Source organism: Punica granatum, chromosome 5 (assembly GCF_007655135.1).
Source record: "Punica granatum isolate Tunisia-2019 chromosome 5, ASM765513v2, whole genome shotgun sequence".
Classification (NCBI taxonomy): domain Eukaryota; kingdom Viridiplantae; phylum Streptophyta; class Magnoliopsida; order Myrtales; family Lythraceae; genus Punica; species Punica granatum.
Window position 1 is genome coordinate 14973647 of NC_045131.1, and position 12249 is coordinate 14985895.

Sequence of the window (12249 nt, forward strand, 5' to 3'; positions counted from 1 at the left end):
TGTTGAGGGGCAGAATTAGCCGAACAAAGTATCTGACTATTGATTGGAATTCACAGCATAATCGTCTAAGCGGATTAGGCACAACGCGCGCAGGGAACTTTTGGGATTGAACAGGTGGGATTGTTCTTAGAAATCTGAAGGGTACAATTTAATACCCGGAAGTGAGAAAACGCTTTTGAGGAGCTGAAGTGTATGAGTATGGATATATTTATCGTTGCCACGTTATATATAGTTAAAACATATAGACATGGTAACTAGATTAAGACAAAAGTGGAAGTAAACAGCTTTTATTTCATCTGCACATTCAAGAGGGGGCTCCTCATATAAGGAGCTTATTCATATTATTTTATTTGGTAACACCATTGATTAGCCCACCGTGGGGACTCTGGTGACTAGGTCGGAGTCATCGACCCAAACACGGACACGGTCAACGCGATAGTCTCTGGTGACGGGAGTGCCCTCCTTAATTGTGAACGCGTTCAGGTTTGGATTCTCACTTTTTATTGATGCCATTGCAGCCTCTCCCTTCTTTCCTACTAACTCTGGCCAGGAGGTCTTTCCTGTTAAAAATTGTAATGGTCATTATTATTGTAATCAGATAGATTGGAGAGCAAAGGAAAGCTTTTATCCGACGGTCAAGCACGATAACAAATTAGGAAAGTTTTTATCCGACGGTCAAGCACGATAACAAATTAGGACAACTCATCATTAAAATCTTAGAGACAAGATAATTTACGAACCTAGGCATGCCATAAGTTGTTTGATATAGTAAAATCTTACCTTTCGCTAACTATGGTCTCGAAGGCCAAGCTAGCTTGGTCATTCATACCGTTTAGGTGCACGTACATTTTGGTGAGAAACTTTTAAATCTTAATAGTCATCTAAAACGGTGCTAGTGAGAATTACGCGTAAAGGGCTTACCATGAAGGGTGGAGCTTTGCATGATTGAAACTCAATCTGATGCTGCTCTCTCTCTCTCTCTTCTGTTGCCCTCTTTCTTAATGAAATGGATGTGGTTTGGCTGCTCTTTAGAGGTGATTGTAGGTATTTATAGAAGAGGGGAGAGAGTTCAATAATTGAGGTGACACCCATGCACAATACTACATTTGATATTTTATCGAGGGACATTCGTACGTCTAATATAATAAAATAAAGTATTAATAACTAATAAAAAAATACAAATAGTTTCACCATAAAAATTGAACTCATAACCTTTCAATTAATAGATGAAATCGTGTTCTTCTGTAGTACACCCTTATTCCCGAGTCTTTGTCCAAAAGCGCATGGTCGGAAGGAGATGACTGTTAGGTACAGTTGCCTCTTCTCCATTGCTTGGTCGGTGCTTCCTAGTCAGCGGACACGACAAATCTCGTACTGCAAATATCCATGCCAATTTGTCATGTAATGTAAAGTTTATTATAGCGTGAAAATTGTAAAATCTTTGTTATTTTTATTGTTCTAACTAGAGGAAACGGCAAGTCGTTTAACTGACATGATATTCGCTCGATGGCGTGGAGGCAAGAATGAATTGAGCGGAGGATTTGAGGGGGCAGACGTTCTCATACGGTCATGCCCCCTTCCCACCTCTCGGTCCTTTCCCCAGAATTTGAATTATTATACAAATGAGTAATTTTGTAATCCATTCGTTTTATTTGACGTGATCCTATACCTTTCAACATGAAGTATCCATTGTCACGGCGACAATTAATCACTATAAAAAAAAATCCCTTATTTGAGAGAACATTAGCAAAAGTCCGCTAGTAATTTAATTTTTAACATAAATTTTTTGATGTGCACCCTAATAAATTTGATTTTTGCTGATCGGCCCGCCACAGGATAAACTTCTTTCAATGTTGATTTTCTTTATTCACAAAATTCGAACTCGCGACTTTATTTAGGGGAAATAAACGTTGTACCGCTTGAATTATTGATATTAATTTTTCAGTACACAATTTTAATTTGATGATCTAAAAAGTCAAGCATCTGATTATTTTTTTTATTGGTAAAACTGGGCCTAAACCCATAAAATTAAAAGAAAATTAAGAAATTCAAAGGCGGAGTACAATGACCCTAATGGTATCGCCAAATAATAGTGCTCTTAATTGATCAGTTGGTGGGGGCTGACACAAATGAGAACCTAAAGACATATGCAAAGCTCTCAGTGCCAATTGATCCGCATAATCCCTTGGTCAGTATCTCACCGATAGGATTAACTAATATTGACAAGTAGGGAGCACACGGATTCCGAGTAAAAACCAGACCACAAACTACCTCTGAGCGAACCTCCAGTATGAGTCTATTTGATTTTATTTGATAAAACTACGATCATAAAGCATTAAGCGTTTGTATATTCAATAAAATGTAAACATTTATTTAATCTAATAAAATTTTATGCAGGAAACAAAGTTGAATTTAAAGAATTTTAAAAACTAATATTGCAGAATGGATTAATTTGTTTTAGAAAAATTTATCATTGAAACAGAAAATAATTTTAACATTCTTCTTATAAAAATCAATTTTGATAAAATTAGTAAACATAAAATTTATTTGCTTATTTGGTTTAGCATGTGAGATAACAAGATCAATAAGCCTTCATTATAATCGAAAAAAAAGTACGATGAAATTACTTAGTTATATAATATTATTCAATTCAAAGCAAATAGTTTTTAAAAGAGTAAATATATCTTTTTTTTAACCTTTTCATTTTCTTTCTTGGAAAACTTTATTTTTTTCCATCTCGCTTTGAAAGCGAGAGCTTAGCGAACCTTGCTGAGGCTGAAAGATAGAAAAGCCTGTCATTTTTTTATGTGTTTATAGATATAGATTTTATCCTAACTGATCATCATTGCGACAGCAAATTATCACTGCCATACATTTGGTTCCGCTTTTTTTTAAGCACGTGATTGAATTAATTTAAATTTCATGCAGATTTTTCTATGGATATCATGCATGTTGCGTTGTTATTATTCAATTAAGGCACAGCTGAGGCTGGGGCTGTGCTGTCTGAGGGCAATGTCTTAATACCGATCATGATGATCTATACACAGTATAATGTGACATTTGGTTCGCTGAAATGAAATTGAGAGAGATTAAAATTGAAAAGTGAAGGAAATTTAAATAATGAGAACTGAAATTTTGATTAAAAACCTTTGTTTGATTGCGTTTCGGAATTAGAATGGAATGAAATCAGATAATTGTGACTAGATTAAAATGTCTTTTATTTTTAAAAATAAAAATATTAAATAAAAAAAATTCAGTGTTCAGTGCACTGTCAAATTCCAGATGCCATGGCTCCGGCAGCCACGAGGCTTACGAACACCACGGGTGGCTTCGATCCAGCCCTCGCGAACCAAGCCTAAGGGTCCGAGCCACATCTGTAGGTCTTGACGGGAGACAGGAGATGGAGCGGAGGTCTCCAAGGTCCAAGGGTCTGAGCCTTTGAAAGTTTCAAATGTCTCGAAGAGCCTCGCCCGTGGGCTCGAGGACCTCGTCCCGTGGGCTCGAGGACCTCGTCCCGTGGTCGCCCTACCATAGCGAGCCCAGGCCGAGCATCCAGGACCCTCGTTGAGCCTCCCCCTAGTAAGGGTTGCGAGGTTTGGGTTTCGGGCCGACCTCCAATCGATTGAAACTCACGCTTTTTGATGAGATTTGGCCACAGCGAGGCCATATGGCCTCGTAATGCCAAGAACAGTCGGAAGAGGGAGGTCCGATGGTCGGTGGTGGAGATTGTGCGGTGGCGGCGACGGTGACAAGGGGTGTCGACGGGCAGTGGTAATTGCGTAAATAAAACAAAGACCCAATTCTTAATGGGTCAGAATTGCAAATCTGATCAGACTGGGGGAGTCCCAATTCTCCGTCTGTACGGAATTAGGATTCTTTTGGAATCTCGATTGCAGCCCCATTCGCACCGAGGAACACGGGAATGGGAACCGGCCCTGAATGGGCATTCCGACTCTCTGCTATTCCCCGGAACCAAACGTCTCCCAATTAATTAGGCATTGATGATGTACTGCATGATGTAGCACATGCTACCAAAAAACGAGCCTAGCCCGACGTTTTTGGCCCGATGAGATGCAAAACATCAGGATTGACCACTTTTTAGCCAACATTTTGGAAAACGTCTGCTAATAATAATTGTATGCAGACGTTTTCACGCTCAGCCAACGCCACAAATAGAAAAAAGGTCAGTTAATGTTTGCCCTATGCCGACGTTTTTACAAGTTTTCAAACGTCGGTCTTTGTCATTGATGTTGTTAAAGTCCGACAACATATTATTATTTCGCCACTGGATGTTGCCAAAAAGTGTTGTCAAAGTGCAATAGCGTAAGAAGTAATACGTTGTCACCTTATTGTATGGTTTATTGTCATTGATATTCGTGACTCATAATAAAAAGGGCAAATTATTATTTTCTTGTAAAAATATGTTTTGATATAATATAAGATGTTATCGAGGATGATATTGATTAAAGAAATCCTTTGACATTAAATTTACGATTGTTTTCAATAATTATTGATTGACCTAAATCACAGCCGCTATTTATCAAAAGACAGATTTACTTACGAAGAATCAATATGCTTTACTGAGAAAACTATATGGCTTATTCATCGAAAAAAAAAGAGAGAAAATTATATGGCTTCGAGCCTTTTATAGAATTACAATTTTAGCTATTGGAGTACAAGCTCCGCGAGGTCCGGTGAAGAAGACATTGTTGTGCATACTCACAGTGGCTGTTTATCAAAATAACAATTTACTATTTTATTAAGAAATAAAATGTGGTACAATATTTTGAAAAATCATTCCAAAATAATGAATTTTTTGACGGCCATTGTGATGTCTTTTGACGGGATCACGAGTCTCTTTGATTCAGCTTCTATTTGAACGAGGAGTATTTGGGGAAGGGAAGGGAAGTGGCACCACAACTACCCCAAGTATTTTAGTTTACCGATGGTAGCTATTTCACTTATTTGATCTTATATATTTGTCATAGAAGAAAGAAAACGATACTCACTTTGTAAAAACTAAACGGCGCACTTGCTCTCTAAAACTTTACAATAATCAGATTTTAATGCCTCGTTTGGATTGAGAGTTACTTGATTTTAACTTTAACTTTAACTTTAACTCAACACATTACACAACAAAAATGCACATTTTCCAATTCAAAAATTTTAACTTTAACTTTAACTCAACACACTACACAACAAAAACTTACGTTTCCCAAATCAAATTTATAATCACATCTCATTTGTCCTTTTCCACAATCAAAATCAAAATCAAAATTAAAGTAACTTTAACTCTGAATCCAAACGGTCCTAAATGTATTTGTAGATCATATCAATACATTTATGACTGAATCGGAATATTCTAAAATTTTCTCAAAGAGCGGACATAGTATTGAAAGAAAATATGCCAAAAGATATTGCCCGTTCATTGGCATTTTTATACGACGATATGTTGGTCAAGATAGAGAATTTGTCATATTGGAAATGTTCTGTGAAGGTTGAGGGGCGGAATTAGCGGAACAAAGCATCCGACTGTTGATTGGAATTTGCAGCATCATTGTCTAGGTAGGTCTGGAAGCGGACCGAGACGGCCATGTATACATAACATAGCTAATGGTGATGGTGACCATTGTTATGGGTAAGACTGTATGCCGTTTGTGTGCTGGCAGGAAACTTTTGAGGTCGAACGGGTTGGATTGTTCTTAGAAATCTGAAGGGTACAATTAGTACCGGAAAGTAGGGGTGATCGGTTCCGGGAACCCTGTATTTTTCACAATACCCGGACTCTACCCTATAAGGGATAAGTTCCAAGATTTTGGAACTTGATCCTACCATGTTGAATCTTGGAACTGGAATCTGTATTATACCACAGGTTCCGAGTATCCTGTTGGAACTTATAATTTTTTTTTCTCTCGCTAAATAAAATAAAAAATATCACATACATAATCAATAATTACGCCAAATAGAATATCAATAAAATTTAGATTAATCCACAATGATAAAAAAAAATGTCTCATCAATCCATCGACAAAATTAAATATCCATAATATGATCTCACATAATAAAATGCTTATGTTCTGACTCATTAGAGGAGACAATAACTTTACTCTTTCATCTTTTTTTTTAATAAATAACCCGTTCCGGGTACCTTATAGGCAGGAACTGGAATCAGAATCGATTTTCACCGGTTCCTGATTTTAATACCCGGAACCTACCTTATTTTCAATACGAGTTACTCGAACCTTACCCTAACGGATAAATTCCAATCGATTCCGGGTATACTCGATATATGTGCACACCCCTACCGGGAAGTGCGAAAACGCTTTTGAGGAGCTGTACACTTTCTATTGTAAGTATAGATATATTTATCATTGCCACGTCATATATAGTTAAAACATATAGATATGGTAACTAGGTTAAGACAAAAGTGGAAGTAAACATCTTTTATTTCATCTGCACATTCAAGAGGGGCTCCTCATATAAGGAGCTTATTCATATTATCTTTTTTGCTAACACCATTGATTAGCCAACCGTGGGGACCTCGGTGAAGATGTCGGAGTCATTTACCACAACACGGACACGGTGGGCGCGATAGTCTCTGGTGGCGGGTCTGTCCTCCTTGACTGTGACTGTGTTCAGGTTTGGATTCTCACTCTTTATTATTCCACTGCAGCCTCTCCCTACTTTCTTACTAATTATGGTCAAGAGGTCTTCCCTGTTAAAAATTGTAATGGATCATTATTATTGTAATCAAATAGATGGAGAGCAGAGGAAAGTTTCTATTCGACGGTCAAGCACAATAACAAATTAATACAACTCATCATTACAACTTAGAGACAAGATAATTTCCCAGGCGTGCCATAAGTTGTTTGATACAATAAAATCTTACCTTTTGCTAACTATGGGCTTGAAGGCCAAGCTAGCTTGGTCATATATACAGTCTAGGTGCACGTACATTTTGGTGTGAAACTTCTAAATCTCAATAGCCATATAAAACGGTGCTAATAAGAATCGGGCGGAAAGGGCTTACCATGAGGGGTGGAGCTTTGCATGATTGAAACTCAATCTGATGCTGCTCTCTTTCTCTCTCTCGCTTCTGTTGCCCTCTTCCTTAACGAAATGGATGTGGTTTGGCTCCTCTTGAGCGGTGATTGTTGGTATTTATAGAATAGGGGAGAGAGTTCAATAATTGAGGTGACACCCATGCACGATACTACATTTGATATTTTATCGAGGGACATTCGTAGGTCTAATACAATGAAATAAAGTATTAATAACTAATAAAAAATACAAATAATCTCATCATAAAATTAAACCCATAATCTCTTAATTGTTAAATGGAATCATGTTCTTCTGCATTACACCCTTGTTCTCGTGAAGCGCATGGTCGGAAGGAGATTACTGTTAGGTACGGTTGCCTCTTCTCCATTGCTTGATCGGTGCTCCCTAGTCAGCGGGCACGACAAATCTCGTACTGCAATATCCATGCCAATTTGTCATGTAGTGTAAAGTTTATTATAGCGTGAAAATTAAAATCTTGGTTATTATTATTGTTCTGATTAGCGGAAACGGCAAGTTGTTTAACTTACATGATATTCGATCGATGGCGTAGAGGATAGAATGAATCGATAGGAGGATTTGAGGGGGCAGACGTTTTCATGCGGTCATACCCCCTTCCCACCTCTCGGTCCTCTTCTCCAGCCCGACCTTGTTAAGGCTGAAAGATAGAAAAGCCTGTCATTTTTTTTATGCGTTTATAGATATAGATTTTATCCTAACTGATCATCATTGCGACAGCAAATTATCACTGCCATACATTTGGTTCCGCTCTTTTTTAAGCACGTGATTGAATTAATTTAAATTTCATGCAGATTTTCCTATGGATATCATGCATGTTGCGTTGTTATTATTCAATTAAGGCACAGCTAAGGTTGAGGCTGTGCTGTCTGAGGGCATTGTCTTAATTACTGATCATGCTGATCTATACACAATTTAACCTAAAGTTTGGTTCACTGGAATGAAATTAACAAAACTTAGAATTGAAAAGTGGAGAAAATTTGAATGACAAGAATTGAAATTTTGATTCATAACTTTTGTTTGGTTGTGCTTTGAAATTAGAGCGAAATGAAATCAGATAATTGTGACAAGACTAAAATACCGTCTATTTTTAAAATAAAAAAATTTAATTAAAAAAATTTCATAGTTCATCTTCTTCAATTCTAGATGCCATGGCTCCGGCAGCCACGAGGCTCATGAACACCACGGGTGGCTTCGCCCAGCCCTTGCGAACCAAGCCCAAGGGTCAAAGCCACACTTGTAGGTCTAGACGGGAGATAGGAGATGGAGCGGAGGTCTCGAAGGCGCAAGGGTCTGAGCCTTTGAAAGTTTCAAAGGCCTCGAAGAGCCTCGCCTGTGGGCTCGAGGACCTCGTCTCGTGGTCGCCCTGCCATCGTGAGCCCAGGGCGAGCCTCTGGGACCCTTGCTAAAATTTTCGAAAATGTTAGCTAAAGTTAACCATACGCTGACATTTTTAAGCTTAGCCGACACAAAAAAAGTCGGCTAATGTAACCCTATGCCTACCTTTTCCCAACTTTTCAAACGTCAACATTTGTCATGGATGTTGTTAAAGTTTGAAAACATATTGTTATTTCGTCACTGGATGTCATCAAAAGTGTTGTCAAAGTGCAAAAGTGTAAGAAGTAACACGTTTTCACCTTATTATGCAATTTGTTGTCATTGGTATTCGTGGCTCATAATAGGCAGGGCAACATGTTATTTTCTTATAAAAATACGTTTTCATATAACATAAGATGTTATCGAGGATGATATTGATTAAATAAATCTTTTAACATTATGTTTAAGATGGTCTTCAATAGTTATCAATCGACCTAAATTTACAGACGCTCTTTAATAAATAGACAGATTTACTTACGAAAAATCTTTCAAATAAATTTTGAATATGCTTTACTTAGAAAACTATATGGCTTTGAGCCTTTTATGGGATCACAATTTCAGCTATTAGAGTACAATCTCCGAGAGGCCTAGTCAAGAAGACATTGTTATGCATACTCACGGTGGTTGTTTATCAAGATAACAATTTACTATCTTACCAAGAAATAAAATGTGGTGCAATATTTTAAAAAATTATTCCAAAACAATGAATTTTCTGACATTTGTAATTACCTTCCCACTTTCCATATGAAAACTTGGTACATGTCTGCTTTGATCGAGATAATTCAAGACATAACTCAACACATCATTGTTCTTTCATGATTAATTGCATGAAAGAAGATAATTGTTTCACATGAACTTGGAAAGTGTAAAGCTAATCGAAATCCAATTGTCAATAATGGAATTGAGTTGGAAGAGACTGATTTCACCCAAGTTTGACTAGATCACACTTAAAGTTAAAAAGATCCAAATAATTAGCTGCATTCGATCATATAAAACAACTTTTAAATTCCTTGTGGTCTAGATTTCTTCGAAACCGAAAGAAACATCCTCACAAACATGACCATATATTATAAGAGATCTATTAAACATTTGAAAGTGTGTATTGTATTCATACCTTACTTGAAACACACAATTTGGTTTCGTGATAAGGACTTAAACACACAATTTGGTTTCAATTGAAAAGCTTATGTAGTGTTCTTACGAGTCAATCCTTAATTTATGATATTAAATCCGCGCAATGTATATATATTTATAATTAATGCAAACAAATGGAGGAGGAGAATACGTGACGCACAAAACTATTACCAGTAAGATTAGAATCCAGGATCTCTTTTGTTCCGAATCGTGGGGAATATCCGCATTAGTTATTCTTTCAGGTTACGATATACTTTTATTTAATTAAAAATCATGATAGTAACATCCCTTCTAATAATTTAGGAAACAAGGCCCTAAAAACTTAATGATGAGTTCCATATGATTATGCAATAATTTTAGAACAAGAGCCCTCAGAAGCTTGATTTTCATACATAACAACAGATAGGATAATACATTGTCCAATCTGTTGTCTCGGACTAGACAACCTTGGGCTGATATTTAAAGCGTTGGCCCATGTAGATTTCAGGTGACAACATGTTGTCAACAGATATGACAACGAGTTTTCACCTGAGATGATCGACATGGGGCAATGCTTCGAACGTTGGCTCAAGGTTGTTTGGGCCGACGCTTTTCAAAACGTCAACCAAATCTGTTTAAGCCAACGTTTCAAACGCGTCAGCCTTTAAAAAAAATTCAAAGGCTGAGTGAGAAATTTTCCACCTAGCCCTTGAAAATTTTAAAATTCAAAATTTTTACAACCCTCTCTCCCTCCCTCCCTTCTTCTTCTTCTTCTTAGTTGCCCCTCTTTCCTGAAAAATATGTCGACACATCCTCTGCCTTTCCTCCTCTTTCCTTCTTCTGCCTTCTTCATTATCACATCCTTCACGCCACCACATCACCTCTATAGCCTTTCTCCCTCCTCTACTCCTCATCTTCCACCATCGTTTTCCATCTCCTCTTCTCCCCTATCCTCATCCTCCTCCATCATCACCTTCACACCGGCTCCTCTTCTATTTCCTCGACCATCCTTTCCCTCACCATCGTTCTCCTCCACCACTACCTTCTCCTCCCGTTGCTCCTTTCGTTCCTTTGCCTCGCCGCTACTACTGCTCACGCCTACCACCGCTACTGATGCCGTTGCTGTTGCTTGCTACTGCTTTCTGTTGTACCTTACCATCTCTCAATCGGTCAAAGCTAGCCACCAAGCGTGGTTGAAGCATTTCGAGATGATGGGTTTTCCTTCTTTTGTTCTGGAGATGATTTATTATCATTGTATTTGATTCTTTTTTTGTCATATTTTCTGATGATTACGAGTTATACTTGAGTGTAATCGGGAGTTTTGTAATTTATTTGATATCAATCAGCAATAGTTAATCTCTTTAAGTATCAAATGTTGACAATAGGCTGTCAACAAATTTGACAACTAAGAATATGTTGTCAAATTTGGTGACAACCTTTGTCTTTTTTTTAAAAAAAATAAAATAAAATGATCTATGCCAAATTTTTTTGCATCGACCTTAGCCTGTTTAGGACAACATTTTTTGCATGGGCCTAGGAATGGTTTTGGCCGATGCCAAGAACATTGGCCTAGGCTCGGTTTTGGCTGATGCAAAAAAAAAAATGTCGGCTTAAACACAATTTTTGGTCCAAGCAACAAAGCGTCGGCCTAGACTTAGAGTTTAACTGACATTTTTGAAACGTCGACCTAGGAGGGTGTTTTACCAACTTTTTTGAAAAACGTCAGGAACCCTATGTCGACTAGGTCAATCCTAACGTTTGTGAAAATGTCGAGAGGGTCTAAGTCGACTTTTTTACGTTGGCAAAAGGCCAAGAAAGCGTCGACCTATACCCAATCTTTTGTAGTGACAATAACAAAACGAGAGATTCTAATATGACTGCATCATCGTGATGCGGAGTCTCTCCATTGGTGGATGATATAGTGGGTCGCGGGATCCACGTGTATCCAACGGTGGGGAAACTCGTGTCACAATAACGCAGAATTATATTAGCAAATACCCTAACAATATAATTACATTCATGTACACGTGTGTATATATATATGTGTATGTATATGCACAACTCTAGCTTTATTTTGTAGAGATATATCCGCACTGCGTGCAGAATAACATAAAAATTTTTAATTATCGACTTGCCTAAAAAAACTATCGATTTTAGCATAATAAATGTTTACATTACCCTTATATATTCAATAATTAGATAAGAATTGATTTACAATACTACAGTTATCATTAAAAAATAAAAAGGGAAAAAGACAACTTTGGTACTCAACCTTTGACGCTTTTATCATTTTAGTCCTAAATATTTGTTTTTTGTTATTCTCATCCTCAAGCTTTCACTTTTTTACCACTTTAGTCCCTCCGTCAAATTTTCCATTAAAAAGTACCTTTTTATGTCAAAAAATAATTTTTAGAATATTAAACATTACAAAAAATTAGAAATTTACAGAAAAAACTATAAAAGAGAACTTTGGGGCAGCCTTGATGATGGGGCTCCCCCACCTGATAGATAGAGAAAGAGAGGGTGCAAACCCGACGGTAAGGGCTCCCCCTTCGACCGCCGCCCTCATGGGATGTTTCCGAAGGTGTTAGAAGCCTCCGACATCCCATGAGGTGTAACTGTCGGTGAGTTGGCCCCCATCGTTGGGGCTGCCCCTACTCTCTCTCTACTATAATTTTCAAA

At 37.5% G+C, this 12249-nt stretch overlaps 2 long non-coding RNA genes across 2 annotated transcripts; both read right to left on the reverse strand.

Moving 5' to 3' along the window:
- Positions 1–259: 259 nt before the first annotated feature.
- On the reverse strand, positions 260–1074 carry LOC116207085. Its single transcript, XR_004156855.1, has 2 exons — positions 922–1074; positions 260–560 (listed from the first exon to the last, which is right to left on the reverse strand). It is a non-coding gene; the product is annotated as an uncharacterized LOC116207085 (long non-coding RNA).
- Positions 1075–6386: 5312 nt separating this feature from the next.
- LOC116208839 lies at positions 6387–7138 on the reverse strand. The gene is made up of 2 exons (XR_004157134.1): positions 7031–7138; positions 6387–6715 (listed from the first exon to the last, which is right to left on the reverse strand). It is a non-coding gene; the product is annotated as an uncharacterized LOC116208839 (long non-coding RNA).
- Between the last annotated feature and the right edge of the window lie 5111 nt (positions 7139–12249).